Here is a 27,195-nt window from a genome sequence, read left to right on the forward strand (position 1 = left end):
GATCGTGGAAATAGGTAAGGAAATTGAACTTATTGAATTGTAGAGCAATAAAGTTGGTTCATAATACTTATGAGGTTTTGGTTTAGACAAGATCAATTGCATTAATTACATATACTGTACATAATCAACAAATAAAACAGATCATATTAAAAGCAATCTGACTCATTTCATCTGTTGCTGCACGTTCCTTCTTGGAGTTCCAAAAGTTGCAGATGGGAAGTTTTGTATTGTCTGCAAGTTTTAATAGGTTTGGGTTATTCTTTTCCTAGAGGGTGGGGTGGGCTGTTCTGAGAGGCTGTGGGGGGATCACTTGATGCAGCCAGCCTAAGCAGATGCTCTTGGGACAAGCTCTGAACCTCCCTTCACAAATCTGCAACAATTGAGTTTGATTTTTTTAAGTTTTTGAGGATCCACTGCTATTTTCTGAAAAGATCTTACCTGAAGATTAGCAAGTGATTTACTAGTGGGTTTTACCTTGTGAAGGATCAAAAATCACTTGGGACCATTCTAATACCAGACAGGCAAAAATGGCATTGGAGTCTGTCAGCCCAATGGTGACACTGCACGAGGTAGCAGTAATGAAAGATAACTACAACTACAGGCAGCTATCCAGGAGTTTAAAGACTATTTTGAGTGTCAGGGCCAGTGCAACTCACAGGTGGAAGAATGCATTGTTCAGCAGAAGACCCAGACCACAGATCTCGATGCTGTAAACTTAGAGATTTTGAGCTAAACAATTATATCAATCCTTAGATGGTTCATTAACTCCAGAGATCTTCTTCATATCCAAAAAAGGTCTTCAGATGTTGTGGTTCAAGAAAGACATATTTTAATCCCAGATATTTTAAAATGCATTCACTTGGGTAACTAAAAGAAAGGAGGCTCTTATAGCTAGTGTCTCCTTCCTTAAAGCTAAAAATTCTCTCTTTTCTAACTTGTGTAGTTTTAGTTAAGTCAGGATATATCCATATCTTTTGACCATAGAACAACAAATATGAATTACAAAAAAACAGTTTGAGAACTAAATTTAAATCATTCTCAAAGACAAATGAAGCAATAAGTGTAGCCCTTTCATGGACTTCTAACAATGAGTCCTCCAATATTGTTGTTAAATCTTGAAATATATTGTCTTTTATCTGAGTTCCAGTTTCCGAAGGTACGCCTAGTTTTGAAGAAACAGTTATATAAAAGAGGAAAACTTCAAATTATCAATAAGGAATTTCTTGAAAAACTCCAATACCTTCGGATTTTGGAAAATTCAAAATTCGTAAATTCAGTTTAAAGTTCTCAATATGTTATATTTTTTGATGTAATACTGTATTTTTCTGTAAACCGTTTGAATCCTAACGGAATTTAGCGGTATATAAGAAATAAATTACATTACATTACATATTGTCCTTCACAAATGCAGAGACACTCCTTAGTCTGTTCTACTTGTTTAATGTGATCTTGTTTAAAGGATTCCAGAGATTGCGATATTAGATCAACCATGCTTACTAAAATAGCCGTCTCTTGGGTTGTTTTCACCACAGTGTTATTCAACTGGTGGTGAATACTCAAATCAAAATATAGTGCACCAAATTTCCAAAATTAACCAATAAGGTAAATTAGCCACAAAATAAAAATGTGTAGAAAACTAATCACTAGTTCCTCAGTTTGCCACACAGTGATATCGTATGGTAGCTGTCCTCATAGGAACTTTATAACGTGTATAGTTTTCATTGTTTTTATGATTATTTTTATACTTTTCTTCTTTTTATACTTTGGTGTATTTAAACATTTGTAACTCTGAAATACTAGTGCTAAAGATTTTAGCGTTAAAGGCATAAGTGGTGAAAAGAACATTCACTTAGCTTTTGTCTGACTCTGGGTCTAGCTCAACCCCCACCGACGCGTTTCACAATTTCATCAGGGTCGGGGAAGAAGAACGCTGAAAAAAACAACATCGGGTATATTAAAAAAGAGAGAGCTTTTTAAAGTAGAAAAGACCCAGTAATTTGAAACCTACTTATAATAGAAGTTGTTAAGCATACCAGAGCAGAATCTTTTCCTAGCTGAACGCTAGATCCATGTTTAAAGAGCCGGAAGTGTAGCCATTACGTTTTGAAGGGACTAATAAACTAAAAGAATCCCGGTCATGTGACCCAACCTTAACCTATGAAATCATCCAAATTCAATTGTGACAACTAAACCCAATCTGTCCTGAAGGCATAATCATATGCTTGCTGTTAACCAATCACTGGATTGATTCAACCCGTGAGGGTACATGGTATTTAGATTATACATCCAACGGAGTTCTTTAATATTCAGACTATGCTCATAATTACCTCCCTCCCACCCAGTTTGAACAGTGTCAATAATACGCCACTTGAGGTCCGAGATTTTATGTTTCATTAGGGACCAATGACGGACTAATGGAGCTGTTTCATTTCCAGTATTAACACGAGATTTGTGTTCATTTAGTCTGACATTCATGGGTCTGCTGGTACGCCCTACATACATTTTCGGACATGGGCAAACGATCATGTAAATAACATGATCCGTTTTGCAATTAGTCCTAGATTTAGCTGTATATATTTGACCTGTTTGAGGGTGACACCAAGACTCACCTTCAAGAGCATAGTCACACCATTGGCATTGGCCACATCTATAGTGGCCATTGATGATGGAAGAATCAGTTTGTTTACGGTGACTATGCCCAATAAGTTCCCCAAGATTTCTTGCTCGTTTAAAAGCAAAGATGGGAAGGTCACATTGGGCTCCCATGGTCAATTGAATAATATGCCAATGTTTGAGAATAGCCCTCTTGATATCGACAGCCAGGTGAGAAAATTGTTGTACAAACACCATTGAATTACTTTCTTCAGAATCTTGTTTATATTGAAGTAGTAACGATCTATGAGCATACTTCGCTCTAGTGTAAGCCTGCCGTACGATGTATCTAGGATATCCACGCTGTTTAAATCGATTTTTAAGCATTCGGGCTTGGATCTTATATTCAGCCTTAGAGTGACATAATCTTCTCAAACGTAAAAATTGGCTGTGAGGTAGACTATTTTTAAGTTGTACAGGGTGAAAGCTATGGTAGCGGAGCATACTGTTACGATCAGTGGGTTTACGAAAAATGGTGGTTAATAATGAGCCCTGAGATTTGAATATAATCATGTCTAAAAATGCTATTTCATGGTGGTTAGTGGTAGCTGAAAATTGAATATTTGAATCCACTAGATTTAACCAATTGAGAAAAGAATTGAATGAATGGATGTCAGAATTCCAAATGCAGAAGACATCATCCAGATAACGTCTCCAGACAGTAATGTGTTGAAACCAATGAGACGTGTAAAGATGTTCTTCCTCCAGATGCGCCATGTATAAAGCGGCCACTGCGGGCGCCAAAGAAGCCCCCATGGCGATGCCATGGGTCTGTAAATAGAACTCCCCGTTACACCAGAAATAACTCTTGGTGAGAACCAATGTTGCTAGTTCCATCAGAAAAGACGGGGAAATTCGCCGGCAGAAGGTTTGATTTTCAAATGTCTTTTGCAATAAATTTAAAGCACCTTGTGTTGGAATCATGGTGTACAACGACTTAACATCTAGAGTTATCAATATCCCTTGAGTATGCATATGTGGGATGTTATTCAGAATATTGATCATATGAGTACTGTCCTTAACATGAGATTTTATCTTCAAAACTTCCTTCTGTAGGAATAAATCTAGGAATTTAGACAAGGGTTCTAATACTGAATGTTTCATAGATACGATTGGTCGTCCAGGGGGATGAACTAAAGATTTATGAATTTTTGGTAAAAAATTAATCCGTGGTGTCTTGTAAAATGGAGGACGGAGAAAGGCAGCCTCTTTAGTTGTTATCATTTTTTCTTTTAGGGCACCTGAAATTAAACGAGAGATGTGTTGTTTAAGTTCATGTACAGGGTCCTCTTGTAATTTCTTATAGAAACGAGTATCATCAACTTGTTTGGCAGCTTCTCTGGAGTAATCAGAAAGGGATTGGAGTACTATTGCCCCTCCTTTATCTGCACGGGATATAACTATATCCTGATGAAGACGTATTTCCCTCAAAGCATGTCTTTGTCGTTTGGTAAGGTTATCAGAAGGATGACTCAGATTTTCTTCCAATGATTCCACATCGTGAAGTACCAAATCCATCCATGTGATCAAATTCGGATGGAGAGGTAACGGTGGATGCCAATTGGATTTGCTGGATATCAGTGAACAATCTGAAGTAGGTTCCTTATCCAAAAAATAATGCTTGATATGCAGCTTACGTAGAAATTTGTATAAAGCCAGACGTGTTTCAAAGGAATCATAATACTTGGAAGGAACAAATCCTAACCCCAATTCCAATAGAGAAGAACAATCAGCAGAAAGTTGAAGATCAGATAAATTAATTATGGCTGAAAGTTCTTCTGGGACCTGGTCTGGGGGCCTGGATGGCCTTGTGACTGAAAGGCAACCCTTTTTCCTCGATTGCCACGATATTTCGAGCGGCCCCGGTTGCCTTGTGGATAGTAGTTTTTTGAAACTGAAGTAGATCCCGAACTATCACTGCCAGAAGCTGAGCTTGAGGATCCCTGGTCATCAGCATAGGGTTGTTGAGGACGTGAACCATTAGTTGATTTAAACATCCACAAATATACTTTATTAGTAAAGTAATCCCTTTCATCTCGTTTATATTTTTTTATCTTTGTTTGTTTGATCTTATTCTTGTATAATTCCAATGATTTATGTAAATCCTCCTCTTGTTTAATAGCATCAGGTTCAGAAATGCCAGAATTCTTTAACTTGAATATTGATTGATTTATATTCTCTTTGAGCTCAGTTTCTAATTTGGTGGTTTGTTCGATGATTAGCAGCATCAAATCACTGCTGCACTTATTCAGTATAGCGCACCATTTATCTAAGAAGTCCGAATCATAAGCAAACAATGTAGGGGCTTTCTGTATGCGCAGTCCTCTGGGGATCATCGATGAGGTTACATACTGAGCTAAGGTGTTAGCGTGTAATTCTGCTCTGATTAATCTCTGGTGCAACGTTTCCAGTTCACTCCATGATGATGAGGAGGTATTTTCTTGTATATTATACAAGACAGGTCTGTTAGTCAATATAGTTCTCTGTTCCTCCGAGAAACTAAACATTTTTTGATTAGTAACATTTTGTATGTGTGCCATGGTGTTGAATACTCAAATCAAAATATAGTGCACCAAATTTCCAAAATTAACCAATAAGGTAAATTAGCCACAAAATAAAAATGTGTAGAAAACTAATCACTAGTTCCTCAGTTTGCCACACAGTGATATCGTATGGTAGCTGTCCTCATAGGAACTTTATAACGTGTATAGTTTTCATTGTTTTTATGATTATTTTTATACTTTTCTTCTTTTTATACTTTGGTGTATTTAAACATTTGTAACTCTGAAATACTAGTGCTAAAGATTTTAGCGTTAAAGGCATAAGTGGTGAAAAGAACATTCACTTAGCTTTTGTCTGACTCTGGGTCTAGCTCAACCCCCACCGACGCGTTTCACAATTTCATCATTCAGCGTTCACGTTTTTCAGCGTTCTTCTTCCCCGACCCTGATGAAATTGTGAAACGCGTCGGTGGGGGTTGAGCTAGACCCAGAGTCAGACAAAAGCTAAGTGAATGTTCTTTTCACCACTTATGCCTTTAACGCTAAAATCTTTAGCACTAGTATTTCAGAGTTACAAATGTTTAAATACACCAAAGTATAAAAAGAAGAAAAGTATAAAAATAATCATAAAAACAATGAAAACTATACACGTTATAAAGTTCCTATGAGGACAGCTACCATACGATATCACTGTGTGGCAAACTGAGGAACTAGTGATTAGTTTTCTACACATTTTTATTTTGTGGCTAATTTACCTTATTGGTTAATTTTGGAAATTTGGTGCACTATATTTTGATTTGAGTATTCAACACCATGGCACACATACAAAATGTTACTAATCAAAAAATGTTTAGTTTCTCGGAGGAACAGAGAACTATATTGACTAACAGACCTGTCTTGTATAATATACAAGAAAATACCTCCTCATCATCATGGAGTGAACTGGAAACGTTGCACCAGAGATTAATCAGAGCAGAATTACACGCTAACACCTTAGCTCAGTATGTAACCTCATCGATGATCCCCAGAGGACTGCGCATACAGAAAGCCCCTACATTGTTTGCTTATGATTCGGACTTCTTAGATAAATGGTGCGCTATACTGAATAAGTGCAGCAGTGATTTGATGCTGCTAATCATCGAACAAACCACCAAATTAGAAACTGAGCTCAAAGAGAATATAAATCAATCAATATTCAAGTTAAAGAATTCTGGCATTTCTGAACCTGATGCTATTAAACAAGAGGAGGATTTACATAAATCATTGGAATTATACAAGAATAAGATCAAACAAACAAAGATAAAAAAATATAAACGAGATGAAAGGGATTACTTTACTAATAAAGTATATTTGTGGATGTTTAAATCAACTAATGGTTCACGTCCTCAACAACCCTATGCTGATGACCAGGGATCCTCAAGCTCAGCTTCTGGCAGTGATAGTTCGGGATCTACTTCAGTTTCAAAAAACTACTATCCACAAGGCAACCGGGGCCGCTCGAAATATCGTGGCAATCGAGGAAAAAGGGTTGCCTTTCAGTCACAAGGCCATCCAGGCCCCCAGACCAGGTCCCAGAAGAACTTTCAGCCATAATTAATTTATCTGATCTTCAACTTTCTGCTGATTGTTCTTCTCTATTGGAATTGGGGTTAGGATTTGTTCCTTCCAAGTATTATGATTCCTTTGAAACACGTCTGGCTTTATACAAATTTCTACGTAAGCTGCATATCAAGCATTATTTTTTGGATAAGGAACCTACTTCAGATTGTTCACTGATATCCAGCAAATCCAATTGGCATCCACCGTTACCTCTCCATCCGAATTTGATCACATGGATGGATTTGGTACTTCACGATGTGGAATCATTGGAAGAAAATCTGAGTCATCCTTCTGATAACCTTACCAAACGACAAAGACATGCTTTGAGGGAAATACGTCTTCATCAGGATATAGTTATATCCCGTGCAGATAAAGGAGGGGCAATAGTACTCCAATCCCTTTCTGATTACTCCAGAGAAGCTGCCAAACAAGTTGATGATACTCGTTTCTATAAGAAATTACAAGAGGACCCTGTACATGAACTTAAACAACACATCTCTCGTTTAATTTCAGGTGCCCTAAAAGAAAAAATGATAACAACTAAAGAGGCTGCCTTTCTCCGTCCTCCATTTTACAAGACACCACGGATTAATTTTTTACCAAAAATTCATAAATCTTTAGTTCATCCCCCTGGACGACCAATCGTATCTATGAAACATTCAGTATTAGAACCCTTGTCTAAATTCCTAGATTTATTCCTACAGAAGGAAGTTTTGAAGATAAAATCTCATGTTAAGGACAGTACTCATATGATCAATATTCTGAATAACATCCCACATATGCATACTCAAGGGATATTGATAACTCTAGATGTTAAGTCGTTGTACACCATGATTCCAACACAAGGTGCTTTAAATTTATTGCAAAAGACATTTGAAAATCAAACCTTCTGCCGGCGAATTTCCCCGTCTTTTCTGATGGAACTAGCAACATTGGTTCTCACCAAGAGTTATTTCTGGTGTAACGGGGAGTTCTATTTACAGACCCATGGCATCGCCATGGGGGCTTCTTTGGCGCCCGCAGTGGCCACTTTATACATGGCGCATCTGGAGGAAGAACATCTTTACACGTCTCATTGGTTTCAACACATTACTGTCTGGAGACGTTATCTGGATGATGTCTTCTGCATTTGGAATTCTGACATCCATTCATTCAATTCTTTTCTCAATTGGTTAAATCTAGTGGATTCAAATATTCAATTTTCAGCTACCACTAACCACCATGAAATAGCATTTTTAGACATGATTATATTCAAATCTCAGGGCTCATTATTAACCACCATTTTTCGTAAACCCACTGATCGTAACAGTATGCTCCGCTACCATAGCTTTCACCCTGTACAACTTAAAAATAGTCTACCTCACAGCCAATTTTTACGTTTGAGAAGATTATGTCACTCTAAGGCTGAATATAAGATCCAAGCCCGAATGCTTAAAAATCGATTTAAACAGCGTGGATATCCTAGATACATCGTACGGCAGGCTTACACTAGAGCGAAGTATGCTCATAGATCGTTACTACTTCAATATAAACAAGATTCTGAAGAAAGTAATTCAATGGTGTTTGTACAACAATTTTCTCACCTGGCTGTCGATATCAAGAGGGCTATTCTCAAACATTGGCATATTATTCAATTGACCATGGGAGCCCAATGTGACCTTCCCATCTTTGCTTTTAAACGAGCAAGAAATCTTGGGGAACTTATTGGGCATAGTCACCGTAAACAAACTGATTCTTCCATCATCAATGGCCACTATAGATGTGGCCAATGCCAATGGTGTGACTATGCTCTTGAAGGTGAGTCTTGGTGTCACCCTCAAACAGGTCAAATATATACAGCTAAATCTAGGACTAATTGCAAAACGGATCATGTTATTTACATGATCGTTTGCCCATGTCCGAAAATGTATGTAGGGCGTACCAGCAGACCCATGAATGTCAGACTAAATGAACACAAATCTCGTGTTAATACTGGAAATGAAACAGCTCCATTAGTCCGTCATTGGTCCCTAATGAAACATAAAATCTCGGACCTCAAGTGGCGTATTATTGACACTGTTCAAACTGGGTGGGAGGGAGGTAATTATGAGCATAGTCTGAATATTAAAGAACTCCGTTGGATGTATAATCTAAATACCATGTACCCTCACGGGTTGAATCAATCCAGTGATTGGTTAACAGCAAGCATATGATTATGCCTTCAGGACAGATTGGGTTTAGTTGTCACAATTGAATTTGGATGATTTCATAGGTTAAGGTTGGGTCACATGACCGGGATTCTTTTAGTTTATTAGTCCCTTCAAAACGTAATGGCTACACTTCCGGCTCTTTAAACATGGATCTAGCGTTCAGCTAGGAAAAGATTCTGCTCTGGTATGCTTAACAACTTCTATTATAAGTAGGTTTCAAATTACTGGGTCTTTTCTACTTTAAAAAGCTCTCTCTTTTTTAATATACCCGATGTTGTTTTTTTCAGCGTTCTTCTTCCCCGACCCTGATGAAATTGTGAAACGCGTCGGTGGGGGTTGAGCTAGACCCAGAGTCAGACAAAAGCTAAGTGAATGTTCTTTTCACCACTTATGCCTTTAACGCTAAAATCTTTAGCACTAGTATTTCAGAGTTACAAATGTTTAAATACACCAAAGTATAAAAAGAAGAAAAGTATAAAAATAATCATAAAAACAATGAAAACTATACACGTTATAAAGTTCCTATGAGGACAGCTACCATACGATATCACTGTGTGGCAAACTGAGGAACTAGTGATTAGTTTTCTACACATTTTTATTTTGTGGCTAATTTACCTTATTGGTTAATTCAACTGGTGGAGCATCTTCCAAATGGATTCTAGAGTTACCACCAAAGTACAATCCTTGACTGTTTCCAGTCCGTGTCTCATCTCAGTAGACCATGCAGCAGGCCTAACTCCGTCACTCGGAGCCTCAATTGTAACGCCTTCCACAGCAAATGAGGCACCCAGCAGACCTCTATTCTCTGCTAGACACGGTGGAAATTGAATCGCCTGGGGAGATAGTGATGTTTCAGGCCAACAGGGCATTGAACTCAAAAATCTTGTTGCATAACATTCGAGGGTCTGCCGAACTGGCGAAGATGGTGAGGGAGGAATTGGCGATGGCATCATCTTCACAGTGCCTTTCCATTTACTATGAGATATTATTTCATGAGGATAGAACCTAGTTCCCAAAGCAAAATTTCAACAGCGTTTTCACCTCAAAGCACAAGCAACAGCTAAGTCCAGCATCTTAAATCTGTCCCTCATGAGTCCCCCAAACTATTCCCCCTTTTATGAAGCTGTATTAGGCTTTTTTTTAATCACTGACCATGGCAGTATTAGCTCTGACGCTCATAAGAATTCTATGAGCGTTGGAGCTAATACCACTGTGGCAATAATAAAAAAGCCTAATGTAGCTTCGCAAATGGGGGGAATATTTTTTTATACCTTCCCAGTTCATTTTTTTTTTCTCTTAGTCTCTTCATTATAACTTTTTCCTTTATTTTGGTCATTTTTTTTCTCATTTTTACTGAAGATTTGGTTTTGGGCCTATGGGCTCATCTCAGCCTGTTCAGCCTGGGAGTATCGAGCTTTTCTCAGTATTAAATCTGCTTGACCTCCCCGGATAATTGAGTCGTTTGTTTTCACTTCTTCTGTTTTTCCCTCGATGTCAAAGCTTTCTAGTGGCTTTAAGCAGTGCACTCAGTGCAACAGGACCATTTCAGCTACTGACCCACATAGCTGGTGTGTCCCTTGCCTAGGTCCTCAACACCATCCCGACTCTTGCCCACGCTTCTCTAGATTGCAGAAGAGGTCACTTAAGGCTTGTCAGCTCCAATTTGGAAACATTTTCGGGTAACTTCTAAAGAATCGAGGATGGCTGCTGACTTGGACACCAACATATAGAGACCATCTTTAGCATTGATACTGGTGTAGGCATCAACACCTTGATCAACTTCTACACCTTCAGTGTCTACATCGTCAGTGCTGCCTCCATCGGGGACATTAGCTAAAAGAAGCATAAATGCCGTTTCCTCATCCAGTGAATCGTCAAGTAAAAAAAGGCCTTCAGGTGTTTATCTAAGTATTCAGACCCATAGACCTCAGAAGTACCGTGCTGTATGTCTAATCTTTTCAAAAAACATACAGACCAATTGCGGCACCCATGGTCGTCATAGGTCTCTATAACATTTTTTAATTTTTTAATTTTTAAGTTTTTATCTTAGTTTTTTAGCTTATAGATATTTAGCATATCAAAAAGTACTTATCTTTCATCTACGCATGTGGGGGTAAGCACTCCGACATAGACTATGTTTCGCCCCAAATGGGCTGTATCAAGGAATCCCCCTGCAAGAATAGAATTATGTTATAATTTATCTTATTCAAAATAATCTTAATAGATTTAAACCAGTAAATAGAGCAGAACATTCAGCAATACCTTATATCAAGCGACTCATGCTTCCCGCTATAGATTTTTAAATCAGGAAACATGGCCGCGGCGTTCTCGGCTATAAATAGCCATAGTACTTTGTTTGAAAAACGGGGTGACGTACTAGCCGGCGTGAAACACACCTACTGCCTGATTGGCCAACTAAGGCCGTTTTAAATTAAAGAGAACCATTCGATTTCAGCATTCAAACCTAAAGGCATAACAGTATTTAGCATATATATCCATTTCTGTTCCTTAAAGTTTAGTTTTTCTTTGATATTTCCACCCTCCCATCTACCCACGACCTGATCTATGACCCGCCATTTGAGATCCGAAATTTTATGCTTTTTCTCCCTCCAATGTTGAACAAGGGGAGCCTCTAAATTCCCTGTGTTAATCCTGGATTTATGTTCATTTAAACGTACATTAATTTTTCTACTCGTACGCCCTATATAGAGCAATTGACAAGGACATAAGATCATATAGATAACTGAAGAGCTCTGACAGGATGTATTAGACCGAGCTCGGTAGGTCTTATTGGTCCGCGGATCATTCCATACAGGACCCTGTAGCGTTAAATCGCACCATTGACATTGGGTACAAGCTTGATGGTTAAATATAATCCCATCATTTCTTCTTTTGATTTCATATCGATAAGTAGATAGAAGTTCTCCCACCGTCCTCCCTCTCTTGTACGAAGCAATCGGATAATTCTGAAACTGGGAGCTCAGCTGAAGAATCTGCCAATGTTTTTTAATCACAGCAAAAAATGCGGTACTGAGAGGTGATCATCCTGAGTGTCTTCATTTTTTTCTCTAAGGAGAAGGGATCTTTGAGCATACTTCGCCCTAAGGTATGCTCGCCGAACAGATTTTCTAGAGTAACCCCTCTCATAGAATCGACCACTAAGTATCTTGGCTTGTTTTTCAAATTCTTCCTCAGAAGAACATAATTTCCTAATACGTAGGAATTGGCTCACAGGAATATTAAACTTAAGAAAAAAAGGGTGAAAACTGGAGAAATGAAGGAAATGATTTCTATCCACTTCTTTCCTAAACAGCGTTGTTTTAATTTGTTGATTTTTATCTTTCATCAATAGGATATCGAGAAATGAAATATGGTCTTTATGATAGGTCATAGTAAAAAACAGGCAGGGGTTGAGAGAGTTAAGCCAGGTTAAAAAACTTTCCAGTTCAGGTTCAGATCCATCCCAAAAAATTAAAATATCATCCAAATATCTCTTCCAGAGGATAACATGCTGGAAATTAGGAGCAGAAAAAATATCAAAGAAAAACTAAACTTTAAGGAACAGAAATGGATATATATGCTAAATACTGTTATGCCTTTAGGTTTGAATGCTGAAATCGAATGGTTCTCTTTAATTTAAAACGGCCTTAGTTGGCCAATCAGGCAGTAGGTGTGTTTCACGCCGGCTAGTACGTCACCCCGTTTTTCAAACAAAGTACTATGGCTATTTATAGCCGAGAACGCCGCGGCCATGTTTCCTGATTTAAAAATCTATAGCGGGAAGCATGAGTCGCTTGATATAAGGTATTGCTGAATGTTCTGCTCTATTTACTGGTTTAAATCTATTAAGATTATTTTGAATAAGATAAATTATAACATAATTCTATTCTTGCAGGGGGATTCCTTGATACAGCCCATTTGGGGCGAAACATAGTCTATGTCGGAGTGCTTACCCCCACCCGCGTAGATGAAAGATAAGTACTTTTTGATATGCTAAATATCTATAAGCTAAAAAACTAAGATAAAAACTTAAAAATTAAAAAATTAAAAAATGTTATAGAGACCTATGACGACCATGGGTGCCGCAATTGGTCTGTATGTTTTTTGAAGAGATTAGACATACAGCACGGTACTTCTGAGGTCTATGGGTCTGAATACTTAGACAAACACCTGAAGGCCTTTTTTTACTTGACGATTCACTGTTTTGACTTCTAAAGAGGTCTTAAAACTTTTGAGCCTGATATAAATTTGTTTCCTCATCCAAGCACACATCGGTGTTGTCTCAAGAGTCTACACCATGTGCACATCCCAAGCACCGACGCACAAAAACAAGATCACCGTCCTTGCAAGTGGTGTCCCTTCAGAGGCATGTCTCGTTAGGGTCACCAGTGCCTCAACACCTGATACATCCTGTATCATCTGTACCAATGAATACCACAGGACCGGTGCCATACCTACAGGACCAAATCAGATAATTGGTACAAAGGGAGTTGAATGGCATGTTACATTCCCATGCAGTGCAAGCCCCTGCCATGATGCGCATCTGGTACTAACCCAGTCTGCAATGCTCTATCCTTCCATCAAGAGCTAGATCTCAGACTTCACACCATCAACGTTTGAGGACCAGGAGAGCTGCATCGTTGAGACATCACAGTTCTTTCCGGTCTAGACACTCATTGGAACGGCACCACAGAACATCTCAAAGTATTTCTCAATGCTTTCCTCGATGATTTAGACGACACTCTCCTGTACATCTTGAAACTCTCCATCTCTGAGGCAAGACATCAAAGAATATGATTCCGATTTATCTCACCATTCCTCTTCCAATTACCTACAGCAGTCTGCTGAGGAATCTTATGGAATTCTGTCAGATCCACTCCTCCACCTCCTCACAGAAGATCATCAACCGAAAAGTCTCAGCTTTTCAAAATTCATCAGGCAGATGGGACAATCTCTGCCAATAAAAATGGTGGGAGGGGATTGGTGACCACTGGGGGAGTAAGGAGGGGGGGTCATGCCTTAATCTCACCAGTAGTCATCTGGTCAGTTTGAGCACCTTTTTGACCTTTATTTGGTTTTTTAAACAGGTCTAGCTTCAAATGTCTATAAAAAAAAAATCCCTGGACATTTTGTTAAAGGTTTGATTATCCCTGCAAAATGTCCAAGTCCTAAGCCCACCCAAAACACACCTCTAACATGCTCCCTTAAGATTTAGATGCACTGCAGACAAAACAACCATAAAGATGTCTGGAAAGTTTGTTTTGAGAATGCCCACTTGGACGTTTTGACTAGTAGGATGTCCAAGTGCTGGTTTATGCTGTCTTTTGAACGTTTATCTTTTTTGAAAATGAGCTCCATTGTCTCTGTTTTGTTTTATGACTCTTATGCAAGTAGTTTATGGAGTCCCCATAACAAGTATGCAAATACTTCATGGTAATTCTCACCTTGATAATGGCCTGGAGAAATCACATTCTTCCTTTTTTCTTGGAAGAATAAAAAGCCCGAGAGCCTGTCTCGACGGGCGGCTCTAACGCGGAGCTGGGGGCCCGCGTTGCCGTCCGTCGGGATGATAGATAGGAGGGGGCAGGTAGGCAGAAAATATTTAAAGAAGGGAGGAGGTCTTTCCCACCGTGGGAGGGACCTCCTATAGGTTAAATTGGGGCCGCAGGGTTGCGTGGGTGGGGGGGTATATAAGCTGAGGGCTCGGAGGACCGTAACGGTTTCCGGTCCTCCGAGGCAGCTTTCGGCGTTATCGGCGGAGTCGGGCGGTCTGGGGCCTACCACGTGGCGTGTTACCTCTTCTCCTACGGTGCGGTGGCTTGTACTCGCGTGATGGCTGCTCGGTGCATCGACGACTCCATAGATCCCTGCGAGCTGTCCCTTATGGCCGGAGATTCTTTAGATGAGGCGGACCCGGAGCCGGTGAGTAATGCGGCTGGGAGGGGTAGATCTTTGCCTCCAAGGCGCTCCCGTTCGGCAGCCCGAACGGCGATAGCGCTGGAGGTTACAGGGGTGGTGCCGGCTCTGACTGTTGGCGCGGGGTCGACCCGCAGGGGCGGTGGCAGGAGGCCGGTTGTCAGGGGGAGGAGCCGTGGGGCGTCTCAGTGTGGGGCCGGGTTACGGGTAACTCCCGCGGGGGCCTTCGGGGGGGTTATGGGCTCTCCTTCTGCTGGGGTTCCTGCAGCATCCAGCTTGCCGGTGGCTGTGCTGGATGCCGTCGGGATGGCCAGGGATGGATCCGGTTTAGACCAGGGGGGGGAGGCGGCTTCTTCCATAAGGGGGGGAGAATCTGTGGCGAGGGGGTTGTTTGATCCTCCGGCCCTTCCGTCTACGTCGGGGACGGGCCAGGGGTTCCCGGTCAGCTCCCCTGGTTGGTGGCCGCCTTGGTTGTCGGGGCCTTGGGGGGCTCCTTGGGGTTCTGTTCCCTGGGCAGTGGGTCCGCCTCCGCTTCCTGGAGCTGTTATGCCTCCGCCTTGGGGTGCTGGGGCTATGGTAGGTGGTGGCCCGCGGGGTTTTGAGGGGATGGGTGAGCAACAGCCGGGGGCTAGGAATCTGGGGCTAACATACCCTCATACCGTGCAGGTTGCTGGCCCCTCTTTGGATTTTTTCCCCCAGGATGTCATCGCTGGACGGGAGAGCAGTGCCGGAACTTCTGCGGCGAACGTATCGAGCACCGGACAGGCTGCTGCTCATCAGCCGAGAGTCGAGGAGCCGGAGCGAGTAGATCGTGGCATTTCGGCGATGGTGGTTGCTTCGGAAGGCGCCACTCCTGGAGCGGAGGTTGCCGGACGCAGGATTGACAGTGACAGGACCATGGGTAACATGGCCCTTGTGGCTGGGTGTGGGGGCAAAGGGAGGAGGGGGAGGGGAAAGGGGAAGGGGAAGAGTAAGAAGGGCCGTAGGGCTAGGGCTTCTTCTTCGTCCTCTTCGTCTTCTTTAACCTCCTCTTCTTCTTCTTCGACGTCGTCTTCTTCGTCGGAGTCACTGAGGCGGGTTGCGGGTGCGGGGCAAGCACAGGAAGGTGACGATCGGGGGGCCCCTGCCCTCGTGGCGCTATCGGAATTGTGGGAAAAGGTTCCGCGGTCCCTGCGTCGTAAGATTAGGAAGCGTGCTTGTATTGATGTTTTTCAGCTTTTAGAGGGTCGGGTGCGCGGACGTAAGAAGAAAACTAAGAAGGCGGTAGGGAAGCCGAAGGTGGGGTTGGTGTCTCGCAATGTCTTGAACTGGACGCGGGCGTTCCTGAGGTTAGCCAGTGTCTGGGGGCGAGAGCGTCCTCAGGACTATGGTCTTCTGCTGGCCTATGGGGACTCCATTCTGGATGCTTATCAGCGGTTCGGTGGGTGGGCGTGGCTTAATTATGATGAAGCGTTTCGGGATAAGATGGAGGAGAACAGGCACATGTCTTGGGGCACGCAAGACATCAATTTGTGGTTGACGCATATGGCGAAACCCGGTGGGTCTGTTCCGAGTGCTTCTGGTAAGCCGGGGTCTCCATTCCCTGTGGTAGCTCGTTCCTTTCGTCCCCCGGGAGGTCCTGGGGCGGGGGGTGGCCCAGGCGTCTGTTGGCTCTTTAATAAATCGTCCTGTTCCTTTCCAGAATGCCGCTTCCGTCATGCCTGTTCCTCGTGTGGGCAAGCGCACTCGGCGCTCAAATGCCCCAAGAGAGGAGTTGGGGCGCCTTCCGCCCCAGCCAAGTGACTTGGGGGATCAGGGGTTGCCCACTCCGGTCCGGGTGGATGTCATGCAGCCTTGGTTGGACCAATACAGGGATGTTAGGGCGGCAGGGGTTTTAGCTAAGGGATTCCGCGAGGGTTTTGTAATTCCTTGTTCGATGCCTCAATCTAATGTGCAGGCTTCTAACGCGTCTTCTGTATCTCAGTTGCGGGAGGTGGTGAGGCGGAAGTTGCGTGAGGAACTCGACAGGGGGCGGGTTGCAGGTCCCTTTCGGGAGCGCCCATTCCCGGTGATGGTGTTGTCTCCGTTAGCGATCATTCCTAAAAAGGAGCCTGGTAAATACCGTTTGATCCATAATTTATCCAGACCTGTGGGGCACTCAGTGAACGATGGCATTCCTCGTGACATCTGTTCGGTTCGATATGCTTCTTTCGATAGTGCTTTACAGTTGGTGCGCATTGCTGGCCGTGGAGCCTTGTTAGCCAAAGTTGACATTGAATCGGCATTCCGGTTGCTACCGGTTCATCCGTCCTCCTATCCTTTACTGGGGTTTCGGTTCGAAGGTGCATTCTATTTTGATAGGTGTCTGCCGATGGGTTGCTCGATATCATGCGCCTTTTTTGAGTTATTTAGTTCGTTCCTCCATTGGGTTACTGTGCGGCGAGCGGGGAAGGTGTCGGTAGTTCACTACTTAGATGATTTTCTTTTCGTGGGGGGGGCGGGTTCGGAAGATTGTGAACTGCTTAAGACTACGTTTGAGCACCTAGCTGCGGAATTTGGAGTCCCATTAGCTGCGGATAAATCTGAGGGGCCTATTTCATCTCTCACCTTTTTGGGCATTGAGATCGACTCGCTGTCCATGGTGACTCGGCTTCCTCAGTGCAAGGTACGTCAGTTGCTGTCTTTGATCAACTTGGTACGGGGTACTCGAAAGCCTACGTTGCGGGTCGTTCAGTCTTTGTTAGGGTCCCTTAATTTTGCTTGTCGGGTCCTGCCTATGGGTCGGGCTTTTTCCCGTCGTTTGGCGGCAGCAACGTCAGGTGTTCGTGATCGTCGTCACTTTGTTCGTATCACTGCCGGGATCCGGGCGGATTTGCAGATGTGGTCGTTGTTCCTCACTCATTTTAATGGGTCTCTCCCGATCCAGTTCCCGGACGTTTCCAGTTTAGATCTTGACCTGCAATCGGATGCGGCCGGTGGGGTGGGTTTCGGTCTTTATTGTCAAGGAGACTGGTGCGCTGCGGCGTGGCCGGAGAGTTGGCGGCGGGCTGGCGTTACCCGCAATGTGACCTTGCTCGAGCTTTTCCCCTTGTTGGTGGCGTGTGACTTATGGCCGGAAAAGTTGAGGAATAGGCGAGTCGTTTTCTGGTGTGACAACATGGGTGTGGTAGCAGTTGTGAATCGGCAGGCTGCCAGATGTTTGCAGGTGAATGCTGTGATGCGAGAGCTTATTCTGCGTTGTTTACGCCTTAACTTGTACATTAGGGCTCGTCACGTACCAGGCGTTCAGAACAGGCTTGCTGACGCTCTCTCTCGTTTTCAATTTTTGCAGTTTCGAGAGCTGGCCCCTGCAGCGAAGGCGGAAGGGTCTCCGATGCCAGAGCGTTTGTGGGACCTGGTGGTGAGCGGATCTGGCGAATGTTGCAGCAGTCGGTAGCTCCTTCCACTTGGACCCGGTACAATCGGGGTTTCTCGACTGTGTTCGGATTCCTGTGCGCCCGGGGTTGGGTACCAGGCCCAGTATCTGAGGTATTGCTAGCTGATTTCCTGGCCGGTTCTCATCTGGAGGGCTATTCCCGTAGTGCGGCGGCTGCACACTTAGCGGGTTTTGCTTTCTTTTGTAAGGCCTTTGGTTGGTCATGCCCTGCGTCAGGTTTTCTGCCCCGCCGGATGCTGGCGGCCTGGGGTAGGGTGGCTCCGCGGCTGCCCGATTCTCGGCTGCCGGTCACGCATGCCTTGCTATCCCGTCTTATTGAGGTATTGCCGGTGGTAGCGAGTTCAGCCTTTGAAGCCTGTTTGTTCCGGGCAGCCTTTTCCTTGGCCTTTTTCGGAGCCTTGCGAGTGGGGGAATTGCTAGTTCACCCAGCGGACGGCATGGGTTCAAGGGGTCTCCAGTTTAACCAAGTTCGGATGGATCAGAGTTCGGTGCGCCTCTTTATCGCCCGTTCTAAGTCGGACCAGCTGGGCAGGGGACGCATGGTGGTTCTACACCGTGTGGCGGGTTGTGCTTCGTGCCCCGTTCTGTCCCTGGATGCCTATATGGCGGTTCGTCCTCCTTTAGATCTGGCCTTGTTGATCCATGTGGATGGGGCTCGGCTCACGCGATATCAATTTTTAGCGGTCTTGCGGCGGGCTCTGAGTCGGTGTGGTGAGGAGCCGGCGCGCTACGGCACCCACTCCTTCCGCATCGGTGCGGCTACTAGTGCTTTTGAGGCGGGAGTGCCTGCTGCGGCTATTCAACAGATTGGCCGTTGGTCGTCCACGGCTTATCGTGGTTACATTCGTCCGGCGGGTTCCGGCCTGACAGGGTCACAGCGGGGTAGCCGGAGTTGATGGGGGATACAGCTATTGGTGTTGGGGGGTGATTGCATTGGGGTGGGTTGCTCTGGTTCACTGCATGGCTGTCTGTTACTAACCCAGGGGTTTACGGGAACATGTGCTGTGCGTGACTGCTGAGTTTTGCTTTGCAGATGCTGTTCAGCGATTACTGTCGGTTTGGATCATTGGGCACTCCTTCGTCCATTGGGCGGGGGAGCGTGCGGTGGTCAGACCGTGCGGTCAACACTTGGGCCTTCGTCGGCGCGGAGTCTACGTCTCGTGGTGGGGTCAGCGAGGCATGCGTTGGCATCAGCTGCTGCCTCTTCTTGATGACCTTCGACATTGTGCTCGGCGTCCGGATCTGTTGCTGCTTCATATTGGGGGCAACGATGTTGACTCTTTTAGCGGGAAATGTTTAATTGACACTGTAATCGATGATCTCGGGGTGATTCGGGGTTGGTTTCCTGCTGCTCGGATTGTTTGGTCTGACATTATACCGCGCCCCAAGCGGTTGGTGTCGCGCAGGTGGACCAGAGGGCTCATTAAGGTGAACCGTCAGATCGGTCGGTGGGTGGAATCGAGAGGGGGATTACAGATTAAGCACTCTTGGGTTGATGTCTCTTGTTCCGGGTTGTTTTACAGGGATAGAGTGCATCTTTCAGACATTGGGTGGGATCTATTGTTAGACGATTTTGCTTCTTGTTGTGAACGAGTGCTCGACCTCTAACCGCAGCTCTGTTCATTGTTGGGGGGGCCTGCAACGAGTGCAGGCCCGTGGCGGTATCCCGAGCTACTGGCGGCTGGTCTCATCATGGGATGAGTGGTAGGCCGGCTGGGAGCCGTGCCGGTGGGTCGGATGACCCTGGACAATGGGGCATGTGGGGACATGCCACCCCTCGGACTCTTGCTTAGACGGCAGGGTCGGGGGCCATTTTCATCTATGTCGGTAGCTCGGGATCAGGGGTCACAATGGTGGGTTCCATTGTGGCGGTTTAATCAGGAAAAATGTTAGTTAAGGATGTTTAATATATGTGGTTTAATATATGTAAATTGTATTTAAATATGTTTTCAATAAACAGGGCTGCGGCCAGGTTTTTCCACTCAGGTCTATGTGTCTCATTGGTGTGCGGGTGGGTTTGGTAATTAATGTTGAAATGGTATGCATGGGGGAAGCGGGCCGCTCCAGCTTCCGCTGTTATAAAAAGCCCGAGAGCCTGTCTCGACGGGCGGCTCTAACGCGGAGCTGGGGGCCCGCGTTGCCGTCCGTCGGGATGATAGATAGGAGGGGGCAGGTAGGCAGAAAATATTTAAAGAAGGGAGGAGGTCTTTCCCACCGTGGGAGGGACCTCCTATAGGTTAAATTGGGGCCGCAGGGTTGCGTGGGTGGGGGGGTATATAAGCTGAGGGCTCGGAGGACCGTAACGGTTTCCGGTCCTCCGAGGCAGCTTTCCCACCCTCCCACCCGTTAGTTCTGTGTGAGGGAGTGGGGGTTTTTTATTTGGCGGTATCCCGAGCTACTGGCGGCTGGTCTCATCATGGGATGAGTGGTAGGCCGGCTGGGAGCCGTGCCGGTGGGTCGGATGACCCTGGACAATGGGGCATGTGGGGACATGCCACCCCTCGGACTCTTGCTTAGACGGCAGGGTCGGGGGCCATTTTCATCTATGTCGGTAGCTCGGGATCAGGGGTCACAATGGTGGGTTCCATTGTGGCGGTTTAATCAGGAAAAATGTTAGTTAAGGATGTTTAATATATGTGGTTTAATATATGTAAATTGTATTTAAATATGTTTTCAATAAACAGGGCTGCGGCCAGGTTTTTCCACTCAGGTCTATGTGTCTCATTGGTGTGCGGGTGGGTTTGGTAATTAATGTTGAAATGGTATGCATGGGGGAAGCGGGCCGCTCCAGCTTCCGCTGTTATAAAAAGCCCGAGAGCCTGTCTCGACGGGCGGCTCTAACGCGGAGCTGGGGGCCCGCGTTGCCGTCCGTCGGGATGATAGATAGGAGGGGGCAGGTAGGCAGAAAATATTTAAAGAAGGGAGGAGGTCTTTCCCACCGTGGGAGGGACCTCCTATAGGTTAAATTGGGGCCGCAGGGTTGCGTGGGTGGGGGGGTATATAAGCTGAGGGCTCGGAGGACCGTAACGGTTTCCGGTCCTCCGAGGCAGCTTTCCCACCCTCCCACCCGTTAGTTCTGTGTGAGGGAGTGGGGGTTTTTTATTTGGCGGTATCCCGAGCTACTGGCGGCTGGTCTCATCATGGGATGAGTGGTAGGCCGGCTGGGAGCCGTGCCGGTGGGTCGGATGACCCTGGACAATGGGGCATGTGGGGACCTGCCACCCCTCGGACTCTTGCTTAGACGGCAGGGTCGGGGGCCATTTTCATCTATGTCGGTAGCTCGGGATCAGGGGTCACAATGGTGGGTTCCATTGTGGCGGTTTAATCAGGAAAAATGTTAGTTAAGGATGTTTAATATATGTGGTTTAATATATGTAAATTGTATTTAAATATGTTTTCAATAAACAGGGCTGCGGCCAGGTTTTTCCACTCAGGTCTATGTGTCTCATTGGTGTGCGGGTGGGTTTGGTAATTAATGTTGAAATGGTATGCATGGGGGAAGCGGGCCGCTCCAGCTTCCGCTGTTATACCTAATTCCGGTAGCAGCTTTATGGTTTCTAAATAGAGTTTCTAGATCTGTTTAAACAAATAGGCAAGCAGAATGAATGCTACAATAATCTCACAGCTGGGTAAAATGAAATGAAGATGCAGGAGGAGAATTGCTTACCTAGCAATTACCAAGTGGCTCTTTTGTTGGTTTCACACTGTGGCTGATTGATGTGCTTGCTTGCTTTCTCAGTTGTTGCACACCTGGGAGTGACCTAGCATTGCAGTGGGTTGCAAGTAAGAAGACATGGAAGAGCTATTAGCAGCATTGTGGGTTTCCTGCATCACTGTCCACAAGTTATCCTCCTATAGTTCATTTTTATGTGAGTCTGTTGCTCCGTATACAGTGTCTCTATATTGTCTGACAGGACCAGTAGGGTTTAAACTTTGCCTTCAAGCTAGCTGGTTGTACCAGCCGAGGAGGAGTCGGAGAGTACTATTAGATTAACCTCTATGAAGGAGAAAACTGTTCAATATGCTAAATCTAGAAAAGCAAAGGTGTCCGTGGCAGGAGTAAAATTATGGCATTCCCTCCCTGGTATTCTGAGGACCTGTTCTGACCGTTTACAGTTTAGAAAAATGTTAAAGACACAACTGTATATGGAGGATCTTTTCTGAAAGTTTGGGCTCCTTTTACAAAGGTGTGTTAGGGCCTTAACACGCGGAATAGCGCGTGCTAAATTGCCGCGCGCTAGCCACTACCGCCTCCTTTTAAGCAGGTGGTAATTTTTCAGCTAGCACACGCTATAGCACGCACTAATCTTGTGCGTGCGCTAAAAACGCTAGCGCACCTTAGTAAAAGGAGCCCTTTGTTAGTGGATATATTTAATAAGAAACCTGAATGTGATCATTTTATTAGACGTAGTGAACATTGACAACATATAATTTCCTCCAGTTTTTGACGTGAGAGATTAAAGAAACTGGGCCTCTTCTCTCTTGAAAAGAGGAGGCTGAGAGGGGACATGATTGAAACCTTCAAGATAATGAAGGGAATAGACTTAGTAGATAAAGACAGGTTGTTCACCCTCTCCAAGGTAGGGAGAACGAGAGGGCACTCTCTAAAGTTAAAAGGGGATAGATTCTGTACAAACGTAAGGAAGTTCTTCTTCACCCAGAGAGTGGTGGAAAAGTGGAACGCTCTTCTTAGGGGAAAACACCCTCCAGGGATTCAAGACAAAGTTAGACAAGTTCCTGCGGAACTGGAACGTACGCAGGTAGGGCTGGTCTCGGTTAGGGCGCTGACCCACCAGGTACTATTTTGAGGCTTTTAGTATGTGTATCATAATCACAAAAGTAAAATAAAACAGTTTTCTTGATCATATGTCTCTTTAGCTATAAATTACAATATTATTATTAAGTCTTAGCCAAAAGGAAAGATTTATAAACTATAAAGAGTTTTACCTCATGCAAAATTGTCATTTCTTTAATAAGACATTAACTATTTTTTTATGAGGCCCTTCAAGTACCGACAAATCCAAAATGTGGCCACTGATGTAGATGGTTACGCTTTGAATTTCACAAGTGCAAATACTTGGAGATGACACAAAGGACCTGATTCTCTAAACAGCGCCTAACTTGTAGGCATTGGATGGCTCGGTTGTCAACCAACCACTAGGTGCCGCTTATAGAAGCACGCTTAGCGGTGACTAGACCTGCTTAGGCGTCCTTGTGGTAGGTGCCAGTATATTAGGCCAGGGTTTCCTGCTGCATTCAAGAAACAAATTTAACATATATACTCAAATATAAAGTGATCTGAATATAAACCAAGGTAATCTTTCCCCTCCCAAAAAAGGAGGAAAAAAGATTGACTCAAATATAAACCATGTGTGTGTTTAATATTCAAGTTCATTGCCCTGCCCTGCCAGGCTCTGCACCCAGCTCCCCTCCCTCCCTGCTGGGCTCTGCACCCTGTTTGCCTTCCCTCCCTGCTCTGCCAGGCTCTGCATCAAGCCTCCCCTTACTCCTTCATCTGCCATGACAGGTATACCCAGTCCTCCTCCCTCCCTGCCCTGCAAGGCTCTGCATCCATCCCCCTCCCTCATAAGAACATAAAAATTGCCACTGCTGAGTCAGACCAGTGGTCCATCATGCCCAGCAGTCCGCTCATGCGGCGGCCCTCTGGTCTAAGACCAGCACCCTAACTGAGACTAGCCCTACCAGCGCACGTTCTTGTTCAACAGAAACTTGTCTAACTTTGTCTTGAATCCTTGGAGGGTGTTTTCCCCTATAACAGCCTCTGGAAGGGCGTTCCAGCTTTCTACCACTCTCTGGGTGAAGAAGAACTTCCTTACGTTTGTACGGAATCTATCCCCTTTCAACTTTAGAGAGTGCCCTCTTGTTCTCCCTACCTTGGAGAGGGTGAACAGCCTGTCCTTATCTACTAAGTCTATCCCCTTCAGTACCTTGAATGTTTCGATCATGTCCCCTCTCAATCTCCTCTGTTCGAGAGAGAAGAGCCCCAGTTTCTCTAATCTTTCGCTGTACGGCAGCTCCTCCAGCCCCTTAACCATCTTAGTCGCTCTTCTCTGGACCCTTTCGAGTAGTACCGTGTCCCTCCCCTGCCAGTTTCTGTACTGAGAGGTCAAGTATACTATGGGTAGGAAACATTCTGGGCACAGTTAATGCTCAGTACTTTGTCACCCCTCCCTCCCGATACCTTACAGGCCTCCACTGGGCTACCATAAGTCCTGGTGGGCAAGCCGTGGGCCAGGACAGGAGGGATTCCTTCCATCTCCTGTCCCGGCCCACTCTAATAACTTTTACATCCCTCCCCCTCCCTGGTGTACCTTTTAAATCCCTGGTGGTCCAGTAATGGGCCAGAACAGCAGGGATCCCTCCTGCCTTCTGAACCGTTGACAGATGAGTATTACTGTAAACTGTGGTGAATAGATATGGAATTTAAAAGTAATAAGAATTTGAAGAAAATTTTTAAAGATTGAGTATTTAATGACTGAAGATTTTAAAAGATTTTTGTTGACCTGGGACAAGATTGTCTCAATTACCTGCTATTGTGGTAGGAGACTCGATCTTGAGAGAGGTAGATAGTCACGTAGCTGGAGGAAGGGAGGACCGGCTAGTGACTTGTCTCCCAGGGGCCAAGACACGAGACGTCTCTGATAGGATCGAGAGGATCCTGGATGGAGCAGAGACAGAGGAGACAGCGGTGATAATCCACGTCGGAACGAATGATGTGAGCCGGAGGAACTTCAGCATGGCCACGCTGACTGACCAGTTCAGGGTCCTGGGACGAAAACTGAAGCGGAATACCCGGAGGGTAGCATTCTCAGAGATCCTACCTGTACCGAGAGCAGATGCAAAGAGGCAGGCAGACCTCCAGGCTGTGAATGCATGGTTGAGGAGATGGTGCCAGGAGGAGGGCTTCCGCTTTGTGAGGAACTGGACGTCCTTCTGGGGAAAGAGTAAGCTCTACCGGCGGGATGGCCTGCACCTGAGCACAGAGGGAACTAGACTACTGGCTGCCAATGTGAGGAAGGAGATCGAGAGGGCTTTAAACTGAGGAGAGGGGGAATGCCGACAGCTGATCTGATGTTGACGCTTCGGACAACAGTATCCAGAACAGATACTGAACGGGCTGACTGCAAGGAGGAAGTAGAGAGACCGGTGGATCTCATGATCAGACAGCGAGGGAAACAACAGGTAAAGGGAGCTTGCTGGGAGGAGGAGGAGACTGAGGGGCATGGAGACACAGGGGGACTGGATGGCAAGAAAGCGAAAGCTGAGGGCATTATAGGGGCTACACAAGGCGAGGGGGATCGAACAGAGGCCGGGGCCCAGGAGGGGGCAAGAAAACCCAGAGGAAAAGCGGGGAAGTGGAGTGGCGGAAATGTGGGGAAGCTGAAAGCTACAAGGGTAAAGGCGGAGGGCAAAGCAGAAGTACAGGGAACAGGAGAGGCGGCCCAGGTGAATGCAGAGGTGAATGCAGAGGTGGAGGAAAAACGACGAGACCTGCGGTGCTTCTACACAAATGCAAGAAGCCTCAGGGCCAAGATGGGTGAACTAGAGGTCGTGGCCAAGGGGGAAGACCTGGATATAATTGGAATTACAGAAACATGGTGGACTGAGGAGAATCAATGGGATGTGGCGCTGACGGGGTACAAGCTCTACAGGAGGGACAGGACCCACAAGAAGGGGGGAGGCATAGCACTATATATAAAGAACTCTATCGACTCAGTCGGGATGGATATGGCAAAGAAGGCAGAGGGGCTGGAATCGCTATGGGTCAAATTGCCGGGAAACAAGGGTGCAGACATAAAACTGGGGATGTACTATCGCCCACCTAGTACGCCAGAAGGAGTCGGACATGACTTGGAAGCTGAACTGAGACAGGAGTGCAGGACTGGAAGTGTAACAGTGATGGGGGACTTTAACTACCCGGGGATAGACTGGAGTACGGGTCACTCCAACTGCACTAGGGAAACAGGATTTATAGAAGCTGTGAGGGACTGCTTCATGGAGCAACTGGTCAGGGAACCGACGCGAGGGAGTGCTACTCTTGACCTCATCCTGAACGGATTAGGGGGGCCTGCAAGCGGGGTAGAAGTGGGAGGACCACTAGGCAACAGTGACCACAATGCGATCAGATTCACATTAGAAAGGGGGACACCCATAGTAAGGAGGACAGCAACAACTGCGCTCAACTTCAAGAAAGGGAACTATGTTGCTATGAGGAAAATGGTGGGGAAGAAGCTCAGAAATATCTTTAGGATGGAGACTGTGGAAAGCGCCTGGACCCTATTCAGGGACACCCTGCAGGAAGCACAAAAAATGTACGTCCCCAATTTCAGGAAAGGCTGCAAGAACAAGCGGTCAAAGGACCCGATTTGGATCTCAGCAGAAGTAAAGAAGGCAATAAATGACAAAAAAGTATCCTTCCGGAGATGGAAAAAGGACCCAACGGAGGAAAATCACCAGGCGCACAGGAAATGCCAAAAAGAATGCCACCGAGAGGTTAGAAAAGCAAAAGGGAAATACGAAGAGGGGCTGGCCAGGGAGGCGAAAAACTTCAAGGCATTCTTCAGTTACATAAAGGGGAAACGACCAGCGAGAGAGGAGGTGGGGCCGTTGGACGATGGGGATAGGAAGGGAGTGATTAAGGAGGATAAAGAGGTAGCTGAGAGGTTGAACACGTTCTTCTCGTCGGTTTTCACGAGAGAAGACACATCTAATATACCGGACTCAGAGGAGCTCATGAGTGGGGAACAGGCTGAAAAATTGGAACACATAGAGGTAAGTAAGGAGGATGTCCTCAAACAGATAGACAGGTTAAAATGCGGCAAATCACCGGGTCCGGACGGGATCCACCCAAGGGTTCTGAAGGAACTAAGACAGGAAATAGCGGGCACAATCCAGCATGTTT

General features: G+C 45.2%; 2 protein-coding genes across 8 annotated transcripts in view; one reads left to right on the forward strand and one right to left on the reverse strand.

The window, feature by feature from the left end:
- The window catches only part of LOC117367138 (P2Y purinoceptor 1-like), a 30,597-nt gene extending 8,167 nt beyond the window's left edge, over positions 1-22,430 (reverse strand). Inside the window, exon 1 of the mRNA XM_033959447.1 lies at positions 21,940-22,430. The gene's annotated coding sequence lies outside the window, so the exon portion shown is untranslated. The remainder of the gene's footprint in view (positions 1-21,939) is intronic.
- The window catches only part of TMEM117 (transmembrane protein 117), a 649,075-nt gene that overhangs the window by 68,091 nt on the left and 553,789 nt on the right, over positions 1-27,195 (forward strand). The gene's annotated exons all lie outside the window — the stretch shown is intronic.

This window comes from Geotrypetes seraphini, chromosome 9 (assembly GCF_902459505.1).
Source record: "Geotrypetes seraphini chromosome 9, aGeoSer1.1, whole genome shotgun sequence".
In the NCBI taxonomy this organism is placed as follows: domain Eukaryota; kingdom Metazoa; phylum Chordata; class Amphibia; order Gymnophiona; family Dermophiidae; genus Geotrypetes; species Geotrypetes seraphini.